Below are 19,729 nucleotides of genomic sequence, written 5' to 3' on the forward strand. Positions count from 1 at the left end.
AAGGATAACAAGCAGATGGGCCAGGGGAAGACATTTCTGTAAAACGTGGTCTCAAATCAACGTAGTATGAGAAAAGTGTTGGAAGGAAAATGGAAGTTTTGAGAAGCCTCGCTGGAGACTATACAATTCATGGCATTCAGGAAATTGAACTATTCTTATGTTACTTTTTGTTAGCTAGACTTTCCACTGATTACTGCACCAGTCTCACACTGGGCAACATAGATCATGGATTTAACTTGGTTACATATATTTCTGTAAGAATCTGTTGGTTCCTTGATCTTGGACTTCCCAACATCCAGATCTGTGAGAAATAAATTTCTATTGTTTATAAGCTACCCAGTTTACAGTGTTTTGTTACAGCATGCTGAACAAACTAAAGACACTTGATAAATTCACTATTAGGTCTAGCAGGGTTTTTTGTAGGTTTCCTGGGATATTTTTGCACAATGTTGTTTCACAATAGAGTTTTACTTCTTCTATTCAAATCTGGATACTTTTTATTCTTTTTTCTCTGCTTATTTCACTAGCTGGAACCTTCACTACAATGTTAACTAGATGTAAGTTCAGATATCTTTGCATTTTTTCTGGTCTTAAGGGGAAAATATCCAATCTTTCATTATAAAGTACCATGTTAGCTGTAGTTTTTTATAGATGTCTTTTATGAAGTTGATAAAGTTTTCTTTTATTCCTATTTCTCTGAGAGTTTTTATCAGAAATTTATGTTGGATTTTTTCAAATGCTTTTTATGCTTTTACTGAGATGATCATATGGATTTTATGTTTTAGTGTATTAATAAGATAAATTAAGTTGATTGATTTTCAAATGTTAAGCCAAAATAGTTTACCAACACTGTTTTCATGAGATAAATCCCACTCTTTCATGATGTATTATCATTTTTATATATTGTTGGATTTGATTTGTTAAATTTAAAAAATTGCATTTTTGTTCATGAGGGATATTGGTTTGGGTTTTTTTTGTGTGTTAATTGATGTCTTTGTCTGGTTTTGGTATCAGGGTAATGCTAACTTTATAAATTGAGATGGGGAGAATTCAAACCCTTCAATTTTTTGAAGAGTTCATGTAACAATACATATTATTTCTTCCTTAAATTTTGGAAAGACATGTTGGCATGGGGTTTTCTTTGTGAGAAGATTTTTTTAGTTACACCTTGATTTTCTTTAATAAATATAGAATTGTTCAGATTAAGTACTTCAGTGAGTTTTGGTCATTTATGTCTTTGGAGAAATTTGTTTATTTCATCTAAGTTGTGGAATTTATTAGCAGGAAATTCATATTTTTTCATATTTTCCATTTATTTTTTATATATATATATATATTTTATTTTATTTTATTTTTTATTTATTTATTTTTGAGACGAAGTCTCGCTCTGTCACCCAGGCTGGAGTGCAGTGGCACAATCTTGGTTCACTGCAACCTCTGCCTCCTGGGTTCAAGTGATTCTCCTGCCTCCTGAGTAACTGGGAATACAGGTGTGCACCACCATGCCCAGGTAATTTTTGTATTTTTAGTAGAGTTTCACCATGTTGGCCAGGATAGTCCCCATCTCTTGACCTCGTGATCCTCCCGCCTTGGCCTCCTAAAGTGCTGGGATCACAGGCGTGAGCCACTGTGCCTGGCCCATATTTTTCTTTTATTATATGTAGTTTCTGTAGGGAAGTCTCCTCTATCATTTCTCATATTGATAATTTGTGTTTTTCTGATTAGTATCACTTTTATAGATTTTTCTCAATGAACCAAAGCTTTTCTGTATTTTTGTGGTATTCTACAAATTTAGGTATGTTGCCTTCTCATTTTCATTCAGTTTAAAATACTTTCCAATTCAATTTGCCATTTTTTCATTCAATTATCACTATATTGCAAGATATACTTAATTACAAGTTTAAACTATAGCTTGGTAATCTTGAGTCAGGCAGCAAGTTTTAATAAAGGCAAACTGCTTATTCAAAAGTGATCATGGAACAACTGAAATGCAGAGTAAGAAGGACGAGAAACATCTAACTGGACAATAGGGACAATGGATTTAGTTATCTCACTATATGAAACAACCTTTTCATTTTTAGGAGAGGTAACTTCTACTGAAGTTATAGTTTATCTCTCCTAAAAATACAGAATGCAGAATACAAAAATACAATACAGAAATATTTCGTCACATAGACTAGTTTCCATTTAGTCAATCAACTCTTTCCAGTTGTCTCAATTGGGATAGATACATTTACATAACTGGCTGTGCTTCAGGCTTCTTCGCCAGCAGCTTTAGGTTGGCAGTGCACTTGGCAATTGTCTCCTTTTCCTGCTGTGCAGAGATGCTCTGCACCACGTGCTTCTCTACCTAATTTATCATGTGTTCTCGTTTCTTTCAAAGCATCATGTTCTGCACAGATATATGATAGTCCAGGTGAGTCTTTACTTACTTATATACTCTATGCAGTTGTTCCCAGTAACCTCCAAAGCCATAGCAATGTTGTTTTTCTGCACATCCAAAAGGTAATGGCGCTTCTGAAGGAGTGCTGGCTGTGACTTCTCCAAATCATCTGCATCCTGGATTTGTTTGATAGAAGCCTGCTTTACCTCTTCTAGTTGGGCAATTTTTTTGTTCACTGAATTTTTCAGCAAAATCTCCAATAGAGGCACCATATTTTTATATTATATAGACAAGTAAGCTTACTATTGATGCGGTAGAGAAGGTCTCTGGGATAATCATATATTTTTCCTTGGATAAAGCACACAAGATAAGCCCAGTTCTGAGCACAAAGGGTCCTGTTACACCAGTTTTAGGATAAAGAAACTGGAAGAATTCCTCAGGGATCAGCCCCAAATGAACTTTTCCTCCATATTCAGGAAGAGGTGGTAGAGGGGCAAGGCGTGGCTGCCCTGTATGGAAGGTCTTTGTTGCCTGCAATATCCCTGGACCTACTAAGGCTGTATTCTTAAGAGAGGGAGCCACCATGGCGGTGGCAGAATGTGCTACCTGGGACAGCATGGTCCGCGAAGGCCCAGGCAGTGGTCTTAGCATCCCTGTGATCCCAACCAGAGCCAATTTGCCTTTTAATCTTTGGTTTCTAGAGATTTCTACGTTAGTCATTTTAAAAATTTTATTTCTCTGTAGTCACAGAATAGACTTTGTATGACCTAAATTCTTTTAAATTTATTTAGACTGGTTTTATGGCCCAGAGTATGGTCTATGTTTCACATGCACAAGAATGTTTCACATGCACATAAGAAGAATGTGTATTCTGCTGTTGTTGGTTGTGGATTGTTCTATAAATGTCAATTAGGTCAACTTAGTTGATAGTATTGTTCACATATTCCCTGTTTTAGATAATTTTCTGTCTACTTGTTCTATCAAATATTGAGAGAGGTGAATTTAATCTCCAACCACAATTGTGGATTTGTGCATTTCTTTTTACAGTTGTGTTAGGTTTGGGTTCCTATGTTTTATTTATTTATATTTATTTTATTTTTTATTTTTAAATAGGTTTTGAGGGAACAGGTGGTGTTTGATTACATGAATAAATTCTTTAGTGATGATTTCTGAAATTTTGGTGCACCCATCACCCAAGCAGTGTACACTGTACCCAGTGTGTAGTCTTTTATCCCTTGCCATCCCTCATTTTTTCCTCCATGTCCCTAAAGTCCAGTGTATCATTGTTACGCCTTTGGGTCCTCATAGCTTAGCTCCCATACATGAGTGAGAACCTGTGATGTTTCGTTTTCCATTCCCGAGTTACTTCACTTAGCATAATAATCTGTAATTCCATACAGGTTGTTGTGAATGCCATTATTTCATTCCTTTTTATGGCTGAGTAGTATTCCATGGTATATCTCTATCTCTATCTCTATCTCTATCTATCTCTATCTCTATCTATATCACATTTTCATTAAATACTCCTTGATTGATGGACATTTGGGCTGTTTCCATATTTTTTGCAATTGCAAATTGTGCTGCTATAAACATGTGTGAGCAAGCATCTTTTTTGTATAATGACCTCTTTTCCTCTGAGTATATATATATTAGTGAGATTACTGGATCAAATGGTAGATGTACTTTTAGTTCTTTAACGAATCTTCACACTGTTTTCCATAGTGGTTGTACTAGTTTATGTTCCCACCAACAGTGTAAAACTGTTTCCTTTTCACCACATCCATGCCAACATCTATTATTTTTTGATTTTTTGATTATGGCACAATATAATCACAAATTGATTATGGCACAATATAATCACAATATTGATTCTACCCATCCAAGAGCATGGGATGTGTTTCCATTTATTTGTGTTGTCTATGATTTCTTTCAGCAGCGTTTTGTAGTTTTCCTTGTAGAGGTCTTTCACCTCCTTGGTTAAGTATTTTCCAAAGTATGCTATTTTATTTTTTGCAGCTATTGTGAAAGGGATTGAGTTCTTGATTTGATTCTCAACTTGGTTGCTGTTGGTGTATAGCAGAGCTACTGATTTCTACATTAATTTTGTATCCTGAAACTTTGCTGAATTCACTTACCAGTTCTAGGAGCTTTTTGGATGAGTCTTTAGGGTTCTTCTCTCCTCTCCTCCCCTTCCGTCCCCTCTCCTTCCCTCCCCGCCACCCCCCCGCCTTTCTTTTTTTTGATGGAGCCTCGCTCTGTTGCCAGGCTGGAGTGCAGTGGCATGATCTCGGCTCACTGCAACCTCCACCTCCTGGGTTCAAGTGATTCTCCAGCCTCAGCCTCCCATCTGTAGGGTTTTCTAGGTATATGATCATATCATGAGCAAACAGTGACAGTTTGACTTCCTCTTTACTGATTCGGATGTCCTTTATTTCTTTCTCTTGTCTGATTGCACTGGCTAGGACTTCCAGTACTATGTTGAGTAGAAGTGGTGAAAGTGGGCATCCTTGCCTTGTTCCGTTTCGCAGGAGGAATGCTTTCAGTGTTTCCCCCTTCAGTGTAATGATGGCTCTAGGTTTGTTCTAGGTGACTTTTATTACCTTAAGGTATGTCCTTTCTATGCCAATTTTGCTGAGGGTTTTGATCATAAAGGTTGCTGGATTTCGTCAAATGCTTTTCCTGCATCTATTGAGATGATCATGTGATTTTTGTTTTTAATTCTGTTTATGTGGTATATCACATTTACTGACTTCTGTATGTTAAACCATACCTGCATCCCTGGTATAAAACCCACTTGATCATGGTGGATTATCTTTTTGATATGCAGTTGGATTTGGTTACCTAGTATTTTGTTGAAGATTTTTGTATCTATATTCATCAGGCATATTGGTCTGCAGTGTTTTTGTTGTTGTTGTTGTTATGTTCTTTCCTGGTTTTGATATTAGGGTGATACTGGCTTCATAGGATGGTGTAGGGAGGATGCCCTTTTTCTCTCTTTTGGAATAGTGTCAATAGGATTTGTAGTAATTCTTTGAATGTCTAATAGAATTCAGCTGCAAATCTGTCTGCTCTTAGACTTTTTTTGTTGTTGGCAATTTTTTTCGTTACCATTTTAATCTTGCTGCTTGTTATTAGTCTGTTCAGAGATTCTATATCTAGGAGGGTTGTATATTTACAGGAATTTATCCATCTCATCTATGTTTTCTAGTTTGTGTGCATAAAGGTGTTCATAGTAGCCTTGACTAATCTTTTATATTTCTGTGGTATCAGTTGTTATATCTTCCATTTCATTTCTAATTGAGCTTATTTAGATCTTCTCTCTTCTTTTCTTGGTTAATCTTGCTAATGGTCTATCAATTTTATTTATCCTTTCAAAGAACCAGCTTTTTGTTTCACTTATCTTTTGTGTTTTTTGTTTGTTTCAATTTCATTTAGTTTTGCTCTGATCTTCAATATGTCTTTTCTTCTGCCAAGTTTGGGTTTTGATTGTTCGTGTTTCTCCAGTTCCATGAGGTCCAACCTTAGATTGTTTATTTGTGCTCTTTCAGACTTTTTGATGTAGACATTTAATGATATGAAATTTCCTCTTAGCACCACTTTGGCTGTATCCCAGAGGTTTTGATAGGCTGTGTCACTATTATTGATCAGTTCAAAGAATGTTTTAATTTCCATCTTGATTTCATTATTGACCCAACAATCATTGAGGACCAGATTATTAATTTCCTCGTATTTGCATGGTTTTGAGTGTTCCTTTTAGAGTTGATTTCCAGTGTTTTTTCCCACTGTGATCTGAGAGGACTTGATATAATTTTGATTTTCTGAAATTTACTGAGACTTGTTTTGTGGCCTATCATATGGTCTATCTTAGAGAATGTTCTGTGTGCTAATGAATAGAATGTATATTCTGCAGTTGTTGGGTAGAATGTTCTGTAAATATCTATTAAGTCCACTTGTTTTAGGGTACAGTTTAAGTCTATTTTTTCGTTGTTGACTTTCTGTCTTGATGACCTGTCTACTGCTGTCAGTGGAGTATTCAAGTCCCCCACTATTACTGTGTTGCCATCTATCTCATTTCTTAGGTCTAGTAGTAATTGTTTTATAAATTTGGGAGTTCCAGTGTTAGTTGAATATATGTTTAGAATTGTGATATTTTCCTGTTGGACTAGTCTTTGTTCCTCCTTGTCTTTTTAAACTGCTATTGCTTTAAAGTTTGTTTTGTCTGTTATAAGAATAGCTACTCCTGCTTACTTGTGGTGTCCATTTGCATGGGAAATCTTTTTCCACCCCTTTACCTTAAGTTTATGTGAGATCTTATGTGTTAAGTGAGTCTCCTGAAGACAGCAGAAACTTGGTTGGTGAATTCTTATCCATTCTGCCATTCTGTATCTTTTAAGTGGAACATTTAGGCCACTTACATTCAATGTTAGTATTGAGATATGAGTACTATTCTATTCATCATGCTATTTGTTGCCTGAATATCCTGTTTTTTTTTTTTCATTGTGTTATTGTTATATAGGTCCTGTGAAATTTATGCTTTAAGGAGGTTCTATTTTGGTTTATTTTGAGGATTTGTTTCAAAATTTAGAGCTCCTTTTAGCAGTTTCTTGTAGTGCTGGCTTTGTAGTGGTGAATTCTCTCAGTATTTGTTTGTCTGGAAAAGACTGTACCTTTTCTTCATTTATGAAGCTTAGTTGTGCTGGGTACAAAATTCTTGGCTGATAATTATTTTGTTTAAGGAGGCTAAAAACAGGACCCCAAGCCCTTACAGCTTGTATGGTTTCTGCTGAGGAATCTACTGTTAATCTGATAGGTTCTCCTTTATGGTTTACCTGATGCTTTTGCTTCACAGCTCTTAAGATCCTTTCCTTTGCCTTAAGTTTGGATAACCTGATGACTGTGTGCCTATGCAGTGATCAGTTTGTGATGAATTTCCCAGGTGTTCTTTGAGCTTCTTGTATTTGGATGTCAGGATCTCTAGCAGGGCCAGGAAAGTTTTCCTTGATTATTCCCTCAAATAAGTTTTCCAAATTTTAAATTTCTCTCCTTCCTCAGAAATGCCAATTATTCTTAGGTTTGGACATTTAACATGGTCCCAAACTTCTTGGAGGCTTCTTTCATTTTTAAAATTCTCTTTTCTTTGTATTTGATGGGTTGGGCTAATTCAAAAGCCTTGTCTTCAAGCTCTGAAGTTCTTTCTTCTGCTTGTCTGATTCTATTACTGAGACTTTCCAGTGCATTTTGTATTTCTCTAAGTGTGTCCTTGATTTCCAGAAGTTGTATTGTTTTTAATTTATGCTATGTATTTCACTGAAGAATTTTTCTTTCACATCCTGTATCATGTTTTTGATTTCTTTAAGTTGGACTTTACCTTTCTTTGACATCTCCTTGATTAGCTTAATAATTGATCTTCTGAATTCTGTTTCTGGCAATTAAGAGATTTTGTCTTGGTTTGGATCCCTTGCTGGTGAGCTGGAATGAACTTTTGGGGGTGGTTAAGAACCTGGTTTTGTTATATTACCAGAATTGTTTTTCTGGTTCCTTCTCAATTGGGCAGACTATGTCAAAGGGGAGATCTGGGATTCAAGGGTTGCTCTTCAGATTCTTTCTTTTTTTTTTTTTGGAGACTGAGTCTGGCTCTGTTGCCCAGGCTGGAGTGCAGTGGCCGGATCTCAGCTCACTGCAAGCTCCGCCTCCTGGGTTTACACCATTCTCCTGCCTCAGCCTCCCGAGTAGCTGGGACCACAGGCGCCCGCCACCTCGCCCGGCTAGTTTTTTTTTTTTTGTATTTTTTAGTGGAGACGGGGTTTCACCGTGTTAGCCAGGATGGTCTCGATCTCCTGACCTAGTGATCCACCCGTCTTGGCCTCCCAAAGTGCTGGGATTACAGGCTTGAGCCACCGCACCCTGCTGCTCTTCAGATTCTTTTGTCTCATGGAGTGCTCTCTTGATGTGGTGCTCTCTCTCTCCCACTAGGAATGGGGCTTCCTGAGAGCCAAACTGTAGTGAATTTTTTTGCTCTTCTGTATCTAGCCACCCAGTGGAGCTACCAGGCTGTGGGCTGGTACGGGTGAGTGTTTGCAAAGAGTCCTGCAATGGGATCTGTCTTCAGGTCTTGCAGCTGTGGATACCAGCACCTGCTCCAGTGGAGGTAGCAAGGGAGTGAAGTGGAATCTGTGAGGGTTGTTGGTTATGTTTTTGTTTAGTGTGCTGGTTTTGTGTTTGTTGGCCTCCAGCCAGGAGGTGGCACTTTCAAGAGTGCATCAGCTGCCATCCTATTGGAGGGATGCAAACTTGCACTAGGGCACCTGGTTAAAGTTAAGTGTTCAAGTTTCTTAGGTGGTGAGCAGGGCCATAGAGCTCCCGAGACTATGACCTTTGTCTTCAGCTACCAGGGCAGGTGGAGAAAGACCACCAGGTGGGGGCAGGGATAGGCGTGTTTGAGCTCAGCCTGCCCTTGGGCAGGGCTTGCTGTGGCTGCTGTGGAGAATGGGATTGTGATTCCCAGTTCAATGGAGTCATATTCCCAGGGGGATTATGGCTGCCTCTGCTGAGTCATACAGGTTGCCAGGGAAGTGGAAGAAAGCTAGCAGTCACAGGCCTCACCTGGCTCCCATTCAGTCCACAGTCCTAAAGGCCAGTCTCACTCCCACTGTGCTCCCCCAACAGCACTGAGTCTAGTTCCAGGCAGGCGGTGACCAGGGCTGAGAACTTGCCACACAACATGAGGCTACCTGTTGAGAAAGCAAGCCGACTCACACTTTTTCAGCATTTCAGGGAGCCTACAGTGGTGATCCAGTTCCTTCAAAAGGTCTGTGGATTCTCTCAGCTTTCCTAGTGTGTTCCTGTGGTAGTTCTTGGAGCAGAAGTTCATAATGTGACTCTCTGCAAGCTGTTGGGTCCATCTGAGCAGGAGCTGCAAGCTAGTCTTGCCTTCTATCTGCCATCTTCATCCCCTATTGGTTCCTGTATTTTAAAGCTATGTTATTAGATGCATAAATGTTTAGCATTATTATATCCTCTGGATGAATTGACCTCTATATCATTATAAGATGAACATTTTTATTTATAGAAATATTGTTTGGGTTAATACCTACTTTGTCTGATATTAATATAGCCACTTCACTTTTCTTTTTGATTAGTGTTAGTATATTATGACTTTTACCTTCTGTATTAGTCCATTTTCATGCTGCTGATAAAAACATACCTGAGACTGGGAAGAAAAAGTGGTTTAGTGGACTTACAGTTCCACATGGTGGGGGAGGCCTCACAATTATGGTGGAAGGCAAGGAGGAGCAAGTCACGTCTTACATGGATGGTGGCAGGCAGAGATAGAGAGCTTGTGGAGGGGAACTCCTCTTCTTAAAACCATCAGATCTCATGAGACTTATTCACTATAATGAGAAAAGCATGGGAAAGACCTGCCCCCATGATTTAATTACTTCCCACTGGGTCCCTCCCATGACATGTAGTAATTGTAGTGGTTATAATTCAAGATGAGATTTCAGTGGGGACATAGCCAAATCATATCATTCCACCCCGGCCTCTCCCAAATCTCATGTCCTTACATTTCAAAACTAATCATGCCTTCTCAACAGTCCCCCAAAGTCTTAACTCATTTCAGCATTTGCTCAAAAGTCCACAGTTCAAAGTGTCACCTGAGACAAGGCAATTCCCTTCCACCTATGAGTCTATAAGATCAAAAGCAAAGCAAGTTAGTTATTTCCTAGATACAATGTGGGTACTGGCATTGGGTAAATATAGCCATTCCAAATGGGAGAAATTGGCCAAAACAGAGGGACTACAGGTCCCATGCAAGTCTGAAATCCAGCAGGGCAGTCAAATATTAAAGCTCCAAAATGATATCCTTTGACTCCATGTCTCACATCCAGGTCCTGCTGATGCAAGAGGTGGAATCCCATGGTCTAGGGCAGCTTCACCTCCGTGGCTTTACAGGGTATGCTTGCCTCCCAGCTGCTTTCATGGGCTGGCATTAAGTGTCTGCAGCTTTTCCAGGCACATGGTGCAAGCTGTAGGTGGATCTACCATTCCAGGGTTTGGAGGACTCTGGGGTCTCTGACCCCATATTTCCCTTCTGCACTGGCCTAGCAGAGGTTGCCCCATGATTGCCCATCCCCTGCAACAAACTTCTTCCTAGACATCTAGGCATTTCCGTACATCTTCTGAAATCTAGGTGGAGGTTCCCAAATCTCAGTTCTTGACATCTGTACACCCATGGGCTCAACACCACATGGAAGCTGCCAAGGCTTGGGGCTTGCACCCTCTGAAGCCATGGACCGAAGCTGTACCTTGGCCTCTTTTAGTCATGGCTGGAGTGGCTGGGATGCAGGGCATCAAGTCCCCAGACTGCACAGAGCATGGGGACCCTGATCCCAGCCCATGAAATCATTTTTCCTCCTAGACCTCTGGGCCTGTGATGGGAGGGGCTGCTGTAAAGACTTCTGACATGCCCTGGAGACATTTTCCCTATTGTCTTGGGGATTAACATTTGGCTTCTCGTTACTTATGCAAGTTTCTGCAGTCGACTTGCATTTCTCCTCACAAAATTGGATTTTCTTTTCTATCTCATTGTCAGGCTGCAAAATTTCCAAACTTTTGTGCTCTTCTTCCCTTATAGAACTGAATGACTTCTTTTTTTTTTTCCTGGAGATGGAGTTGCCCAGGCTGGAGTGCAGTGGCACGATCTGGGCTCACTGCAAGCTCCACCTCCTGGGTTCACACCATTCTCCTGCCTCAGTCTCCTGAGTAGCTGGGACTACAGGTGCCCACCACCACACCTGGCTAATTTTTTGTATTTTTAGTAGAGATGGGGTTTCACTGTGTGAGCCAGAATGGTCTTGATCTCTTGACCTTGTGATCTGCCTGCCTCAGCCTCCCAAAGTCCTGGGATTATGGACATGAGCCACCGTGCCTGGCTACCTCTGGTTGTTTTTAAGATTTTCCCTTTATCCTTGCCCTTTATCTTTTCCCTGTTATCATCATTGGTTTATCTTTGTTTTTCTCCCTCAAAACTAATGTGATTATTATGTATCATGATGTAATTTTCTTCACATGTCTTCTGCTTGGGGTTTGTTGAGCTTCTTTTTTTGTTGTTGTTGTTGAGATGTAGTCTCGCTCTGTTGTCCATGCTGGAGTGCAGTGGCATGATCTTGGCTCGCTTCAAGCTCCGCCTCCCAGGTTCATGCCATTCTCCTGTCTCAGCCTCCCGAGTAGCTGGGGCTACAGGCATCTGCCACCATGTCTGGCTAATTTTTTTGTATTTTTGTTAGAGACGGGGTTTCACCATGTTAGCCAGGATGGTCTCAATCTTCTGATCTCGTGATCCGCCTGCCTCAGCCTCCCAAAGTGCTGGGATTACAGGCGTGAGTCACTGTGCCCAGCCCTGATCTTCTCGAATCTGTGTGTTTATTGTTCTTATCAAGTTTGAAATACTTTCAGTTTTAATTTCTTCAATTTTTTTTTTTTTTTTTACTCTCTGATTCGAGGACTTCAATTACATGTAAGCTAGGTTACCTGACATTGCTGCACAGCTCACCGATGCTCCTTTTGTTTTTCAAAATTTGTCCTCTCTGTGCCTCTTTTTTGTTTTTTTTTGAGATGGAGTTTTGCTGTTGTTGCTCAGGCTGGAGTGCAATGGCACGAGCTTGACTCACTGCAACCTCCGCCTCCTGGGTTCAAGTGATTCTCTTGACTCAGCCCCCCAAGTAGCAGAGATTACAGGCATGTGCCACCAAGCCTGGCTAATTTTGTATTTTTAGTTGAGATGGGGTTTTACCATGTTGGTCAGGCTGGTCTTGAACTCCTGACCTCAGGTGATCCACCTGCCTTGACCTCCCAATGTGAGCCACCACGCCCAGCCTCTGTGCCTTGTTTTACAGTGCCTATTGCTATTTCTACAAGTTTGCCAATTTTTTCTTCTTATAATATGTAATTCATCATTAATCTCATCTATTGTATTTTTATCAAAGACATTATAATGTTTCCCTCTCAAAGTTTGATTATGCCTCCACATAATTTTTAAAAGTCTATTAAATGCAGTTATAATGACTGTTTTAATGTTCTCTTTTGTTATTTCCAATTTCTCTATCAGTTCTGGACCTGTTTCAATTAATCCTTTCCCTCATTTTGTTTCCTATTTTCCTTTATTTTATGCCTGTTAATCTTTGATAATCTTTGTTAGTCTTTGACATTGTGAATTTTACTTGTTGGGTGCTAGATATTTTTGTGTTCCTAAAAATATTCTGGAGTTTTTTTTCAGGGATGCAGCTAAGTAACTTGAAAACAGGTAGCATTTTTCTAGACTTGCTTTTAAGATGTTAGTCATAACTAACACAGTGTTTTCTCTTGGGCTAATTATTCCCTACTACTGAGTCAAGACCCTCTGAATTTACCCATGCCCAGTGATTTATAAGGTTTAGGAGTCTGGCTTGTGGGAATAGTCACTATTCCCAGCCCAGTGTGAGCACTAGGTTCTGTTTTCTCTAATCCTTTTAGGTGGTTCTTTTTCCGGCATCAAGCAGTCTCATCACATGTATACTCTGATCAGAACTCTGCTGAGTATTTGAAGGAGATCCTCTGGAGATCTCCATGGTGTCTTCTCTGTTCATTACTTTCCCCTCCAGTACTTTGTTCTATGAACTCTGTCTGCCTTAGTTTCACTGGATTCTTAGTTCCGTTACCTCAACTCAGGGAATCTACACATTCCAGCTGGCTTTTTCCTCCCTGCATCACAACCTCATATAATCTCCCTCAAGGCTACAGTAACCCAGAGCAATCAGAGAATCTGCCTTGTCTTCCATCTAGCAGGAATTACGTCTTCCTTGCCTGATGTCTCATGTCTTGAAAGTTGTTGTTTCATATACTTTATTTAGGTTTTTGTTTGTTTGATTTTAGGTAGGGATGGTAATTCTATTCCTTATCATTTCATCTTAGGACAGAAGTTTATCAGCTTTTTTCTTATTCATTACTTCTCTGCTCTAGAAATTTTCTAGTTTGTCTTTCAAATGTGTTTCCTACACCTCTCAGAATTCTGGGTAAGTTCTGAGAAATACAGAGGAAAGCAGAACATTCTTCATTATAATCCATTCTTGAGCTACCTGTAGAGCATAAGAACACATTTTGGTCAGGCACAGTGGCTCATGCCTGTAATCCCAGCACTTTGGGAGGCCGAGGTGGGCGGATCACAAGGTCAGGAGATCGAGGCCATCCTGGCTAACTCGGTGAAACCCCGTCTCTACTAAAAATACAAAAAAATTAGCCGGGCGTGGTGGCGGGCGCCTGTAGTCACAGCTACTTGGGAGGTTGAGGCAGGAGAATGGTGTGAACCTGGGAGGCGGAGCTTGCAGTGAGCCGAGATTCGGCCACTGCACTCCAGCCTGGGGAACACAGTGAGACTCTGTCTCAAAAATAAAAAAACAGAAAAACAAAAACAAAGAACATATTTTAAAATTCAGTCTCTTTATATTGTATCCTGTCAATGTACATACAAACAAATCGAACATCCAAATAGTCCTTACTTGTATAACTACAAGGTGTTTTCCCTATCTTGTATTTGTACAATTGTTCATATTTTTTTCTTTCTAGTTACAAGATTTTTAATATATATATATATATTTTTTTTTTTGAGATGGAGTCTCTGTTGCTCAGGCTGGAGTACAGTGGCATGATCTTGCAATCTCCACCTTCCAGGTTCAAGCTGTTCTCCTGCCTCAGCCTCTGGAGCAGCTGGGATTACAGGCATGCGCCACCACGGTCAGCTAATTTTTGTGTTTTTAGTAGAGATGGGGTTTCACCATGTTGGCCAGGCTAGTCTCGAATTCCTGACCTCAAGTGATCCACCCACCTCGGCCTCCCAAAGTGCTGGGATTATAGGTGTGAGCCACTGCACTCGGCCAGATTTTTAATTTTTTAAAACTGAATTTCATTTGGTTAGATTTCTTTTTTTTTTTTTTCTTTAGTTTTTGAGACAGGGTCTCGCTCTGATGCCCAAGCTGGAGTGCAGTGGCGCCATCTTGGCTCACTGCAAGCTCCGCCTCCCAGGTTCACGCCATTCTCCTGCTTCAGCCTCCCAAGTAGCTGGGACTATAGGCCCCCGCCACCTTGCCTGGCTAATTTTTTTGTATTTTTAATAGAGATGGGGTTTCACTGTGTTAGCCAGGATGGTCTCGATCTGCTGACCTCGTGATCCACCCTCCTCGGCCTCCCAAAGTGCTGGGATTACAGGCCTGAGCCACTGCGCCTGGCCCATTTGGTTAGATTTCAACTAGAACTTGCTAATTCATCACAGGAGAACAGCGTTTAAGAAGTACCTAGAATCAAAGGCTAGAGGAAGGAGTACAGAGAAAATCAGATTGTTAGGAACAGGGCTCAGGAAAGATTAATCAAGTTGATGATCTAGAGAGAACATATGGTGGTTGAAATCAGGAAGAAAAAAAGTGAGATAAAAGCCTCCAAATGGAATGTACTAGTTTGCAGGAACAAGGACCCGGAAACTCCCTAAGCTAATACTGAAGTGATGAAAAAGAATTGCTAGAAAGGGTTGTTGACATTTTGAACTTGTGACAAGATGATTGCATACGTATGAAGCCTATAGTTAGGATTTCCTACATTTTATCTGTGATGATTGTCTTAGTGTTATTCAACTGAACTAACGTATGTGTATATTTGAAGCTACCATTTGTGATGGTTGGCAGGATGTGTTACACTGGTGGAGAGACAGTGAATAAAGGGGAAGACCCAGATCTATCATCCTAATGCAAGCAATGCCATTCTTTTCATTAGTCTGGATAATGTCCATGCAAAGTTGACCATGAACAAGCAATATAAAGTAGGTACTTATCTAAATGTTAGATCATGGTCTTTATTGAGGTTGCTTTGTCTTTTGGAGGCAAGAATTTTACCTCTTTGGGAGATGGATATCAGTTTTTATTACAGCTGTATCTGAGAAGACCAGATTTAGGGAGTAAAGATGGATGTAGTGCTCTTGATCATAGCAAAGGCTGGAAGTACTAGTCTCAGAAAAATATATGGGCTTCTTTTTTCCCTGAGCTATGTCCATTCTTATTTATTTATTTATTTATTTATTTATTTATTTATTTATTTATTTCTCAGATGGAGTTTTTGCTCTTGTTGCCCGGGCTGGAGTGCAATGGCATGATCTTAGCTCACCACAACCTCCACGCCCCGGTTTAAGTGATTCTCCTGCCTCAGCCTACCGAGTAGCTGGGATTACAGACATGTGCCACCATGCCCGGCTAATTTTGTATTTTTAGTAGAGATGGGGTTTCCCTATATTGGTCAGGCTGGTCTCGAACTCCCAACCTCAGATGATCCACCCACCTTGGCCTCCCAAAGTGCTGGGATTACAGGCGTGAGCCACTGCGCGTGGCCCTTTATTTTTGCTTCCTAAAAACCACTTTGTATAATTCTTGTTTCTTCATTTCCTTGCCCAATATTTTTAATGCTTTATGCCTCTTTTTTGTTTGTCTTTTCTTTTAATTTTAATGTTTACCTGAGTATTCATTTCTGTCTAATCATGTTTTGCTTGCTACCTTTGCAGATAGTACCATTGTGGGAGCAAAGAGGATTTTGTACAGGGAGAAGAAGAGAGGGACTAATAGGCCATGAACTAACCTGCCTTTTCTCCAGCAATCCATGTGCACTGTATGGAATGGGGAGACATTTCTATTGCAGTCAGTTAGGCCTAGTCATGATGGGGCCATTGGAAGGAATAGTAGACAGGAGCTAGAGAAAAAAGCTGTGCTTGCTGCAGTGTTGGCTCCCTCCTCGCTTATATAGCAGAAATATGAGACCACAAGTGATAACCTGGTGGCCTTGTATTTTGAGTCATGGTCTCCTCCACCTTTGGGAATATTCCTTTCCACATGCCCACAGCAACCTCCTGCCACCCTTCTCTGTGGGCTGACAGAGACACAATTTGCAAACACATGATATTTTCATCCAAATACAGAATCAAACAGATTTTCGATGCAATTCAACAAACACCTATTGAACAACTACTACGCACCAAGGACAGTAAGGAATGATTGAGTTTAAAGTTGCACAAGATGTGGTCTTTGATTTTTAGGAGCTATATTCTAGAGAAGTACATAAAAAGCCACACTGGAGATGGCCAAAAAAAAAAAAAAAAAAAAAAAGTGTAAGGGTCAGAAGAGAAGCACAAAGTACAGGGGGAGCTCAGAGGAGTGAGAATGATTTCTCATTATGAGGTTAAGAGAGGCTTCATGAAGGGTGGAATTTCATCTTGGTTCTCAATAGTGAGAAAGATTGAGGAAGGAAATGTTATGTAAAAGCATAGAGATAAGAAAATGCAGAAGACACTTGTAAAGAAAGTGATGGAAGAGCAGTTGAATTGAACGGACATTTCAGACGAGAGTATGTGACACGCTGGTATTAAGCAGGTTGGACTTTGTCCTGTAGGCAAAAGGCGATCATCAACGGACTTCAATAGGGGTGATAATGTGAATTATTATGCATGTAAATAATTGCATTGGCAGCTGTATAATGATGGAGTGGGAAGTTAGCAGGCTGGGAGACCAATCAGAAAAAGGGAGAAAAAAGAAAGCGCCAAATCTTAGGGTTAAGCATAGGGGTTACGAGTGAAGCCACAGAAGCTAGATGACCTTGTGCATTAATAGAAACCTCGACTTGCCATGGGTGAGGCATAACCTTGGGAGAAGTTACTTAATTTTTCCATGGTTCAGCTTCCTACTCTGTAAATCAAGGATCGGAATGGGAGTTATTTCACAGAATTGTAAGGATTAAATTAGTTAACAGGTATAAAGAAATTAGATCTGCATCTAACAAAGAGTAAGCACTCCAGAATATATTAGCAAGGCAGTGACAACAAGAGGCAATAAGGAGTGGGTTTGAAAGTTATTCTACTATATAATTATGTCATTATTTATTATGGAGTTATTTTCAGCTATTTGCCTATTAAACACAATTCTGTCATTTAGTAAGCAAAGCAAGAAATCAAGTTGTTACCATAGTACTTACTTCATTTTGTTTATTTCTTGTGATTTCTGCTGGAACGTGTCTCAGACTTTGAAATGATACATTAAGTTGCCCCAATATATATTAGTTTTAAAAAGGAGCTTGAAAATTTAAGAAGGCTATTTGAGCTATGTAGTCAGACTTAATTGTAACTGAGTTTTATCTATAATATCTATCATCTCTCCATATCTATCATCTATCTATGTATCTATCTAATAAATATGTATACTTCTTGTTTGTTTTTACTTTCTTACATAGTACCTAATCTATGGGAACTTAAATATTCTTTGCAGATATAACTGTAACCTTCCTAACCCTTGGGAGGCAGGAAAAGCCATATTAATTGAGATGTAGAACCATAGTTCCACCAATCCATGCCTGGGTTTTCTTTCCTCCCTCTGCTCTACCCTCACTACTTAAACCATCACTGCAGAACAGAGGGAGATCCCCTCCAAGAGTCACCCAGAAGCAGCCAGGGTACTGGGAGGGCCTCCTCCAGTTGCCCTGTGTGTTCTTTAAGTTGCCTCCCTGGAGACCTTGGGAGAAATGTATGAGGCAGAATGAGGCTGAACAAGAGAAAACAAAGAGGCAGCTCTCATTATTAGGGTCAAGGCAAAGAGGAAAACAAAGGGCGGTAAGCAATTCTCCTTTACTGTTTCCTGTGCAGTCTGAGTCTGATGTGGACTTATCTATGGTCTAGACCACATTGAAAATGTGAAGGTCACGATAACAGACATCGGTAGTCAACAGCTAACTGTAGAATAATTATCTTGATCTACTTTGGGCTTTAGTAATAATCTAGGACCTAGGAAAGAAACCATAGGTAAGTGTCAATGGGATGGCAAAGACCATCTGTGAATAGCCAAAGCACAGTTAAGGGAAGAACAGAGTTTGGGTGTTCTTGTGGCTCATAGCTTGCTACCTCTTTCTCGGTGCACCCTTGACCTTCCTGCTTCAGGGCCCTCTCTTCAGCGGTAGACGCTAGGCTGACTGAAAGAGCAGCGACCTGCCTTAGTTCTCACCCTTCATAGACTTATGACTCTGGTAAGTCAACAGCAGAGGCAAAAATGATGATGGTGTTTAAGACATGCCTTTTTGATGCCATTGTCTCAACCCTGCTGAGGAGAAGTTATCCAGCATCAAAAAGAGATGAACTCACATGTAGTCTTTAAAAAAATAAATATCGATGAATATTTCCTGGCATGAAAATTTGTTCATGAAATGCTGTTAAGTACGAAAAGCATATAGTAAACATTATGTATAGTATGAGCTTTCCTTGTCAGCCAAACCAAATTAACCATAAATATCACACAGGTGCTTACAGGGAGGCTTACCCAAGTCTAATCAGGGCCATCACTGATGGGAAGGGAATGTGAGGTTTGGTCCGTGTGTGTGTGTGTGTGTGCATTTATCTTTTCTCTATCAATGAATGTCATTTTTAATTTTCATAATAAGAAGCATATCAACCCATGACAGCAGCTAAGTGATGCAGCTTCCACAGAGATCTCTGGGAAATAATGCAGTACCTGTTACCTTTTTCTTTCTATTGTAGCCTCTTCTTTTTTTGCACAGAAAGCATAGAGTAGCAGCCTCCTCCTTCCCTAACAAGGATCCTGGCGTGTGGGTGAGGGAACCAGTGCAGAAAAGAAGAGGTTGAGGAGGCTTCCTCCCCACATTTCCATGTGTCAATCAGCTTTCTGCAGAAACCACTCCTCCCCCAGCTTCCTGCCAACATCCCTTTGGCAAGAAGAGAAAGATGGGCCGAACTCCCAACACTTGGCAAAATATCCCCTTTCCTGAAAGTGTTGGGTGGAGGGTGGGGGTGCTGGAAGAATCTGTCCTCAGTCTGTATCCTGTTCTGTCCTACGCACTTTTAGCCAATAGTGCCACCGTGTTGGGTCAGGTTCCAAGCTCTCCCTCTCCTTGCCTTTCTATGACCAGTGACCTATACACTTGCCCTGATAACTTTCTCTTCATAAAGCTGACTTTAAAACTGACAACAAAAGTAGCAGTTAACAGTTACACAAGAGATGATGAGGAAACATCAGGCTGGTGACTGTGTTTGTTCATCAACTGACATTTGGGCGCCTTCTGAAGAAGGAAAGAAACAGCAGGGCACAGTATAATTTGAATGAGAGAGACAAGGTGCTGGTCAAAGCAAGAAAATCCTAACTGGGGTGGAATGAAGTGTGGGAAACTCTCTCTAGAATTTCACTGATTAACCATTGATAAAATAACAGAAGTCTATTTTTCCCCTCTCAGGGCCCCCTTTATTCACATGCTGAATGTGAAAAGTAAGACATCCAACTTACC

General features: G+C 40.2%; 1 long non-coding RNA gene and 1 pseudogene across 5 annotated transcripts in view; one reads left to right on the top strand and one right to left on the bottom strand.

Annotated features, from left to right (window-relative positions):
• The first annotated feature begins 522 nt into the window (after window positions 1-522).
• LOC105465733 (uncharacterized) overlaps window positions 523-19,729 on the top strand; it is a 266,792-nt gene continuing 247,585 nt past the window's right edge. For 4 of the 5 annotated variants that reach the window (XR_011623420.1, XR_011623416.1, XR_011623421.1 and 1 more), the window contains exon 1: window positions 523-557. This is a non-coding gene — a long non-coding RNA (uncharacterized lncRNA). Of the gene's footprint in view, window positions 558-17,641; window positions 18,051-19,729 lie in introns of those variants that run through there. The other variant, XR_011623419.1, reaches the window with a different exon arrangement.
• On the bottom strand, window positions 2,176-3,001 carry LOC105465731 (ATP synthase F(0) complex subunit B1, mitochondrial pseudogene; annotated as a pseudogene).

This window comes from Macaca nemestrina, chromosome 5 (assembly GCF_043159975.1).
Source record: "Macaca nemestrina isolate mMacNem1 chromosome 5, mMacNem.hap1, whole genome shotgun sequence".
Lineage (NCBI taxonomy): Eukaryota > Metazoa > Chordata > Mammalia > Primates > Cercopithecidae > Macaca > Macaca nemestrina.